Here is a 366-nt window from a genome sequence, read left to right on the forward strand (position 1 = left end):
AAAGTTTTTGTTTTGTATCTTCTTCCCAAAACCAATAGAATCAAGATTTAAACAGAAAAAATTAAAAAACTGACATTTTTTATGTTGAGGGAAGATACCCTTAAAAATTTTGTTTATATTTTTTAGATAATGGAAACAAAATTCCTTTTTCCTGCAATCAAAATTAAAGGAACAAAACTGAAAACATGTATTTTACATTGCTTTTCATTGAGGAATGAAGCTTATCACCTAGTTGCTCCAGCTATATATTATGGTTATAACCCATGGAATATTAAATGAGAATATTTTTTTTAAAAACTAGCAAAGTAACTCTTTAAGGTGTAAAAATATATGGCCTATCACTTGAAAAAAACTTGTTTTGGCAGA

Source organism: Penaeus monodon, chromosome 21 (assembly GCF_015228065.2).
Source record: "Penaeus monodon isolate SGIC_2016 chromosome 21, NSTDA_Pmon_1, whole genome shotgun sequence".
NCBI classification, from domain to species: Eukaryota; Metazoa; Arthropoda; class Malacostraca; order Decapoda; family Penaeidae; genus Penaeus; species Penaeus monodon.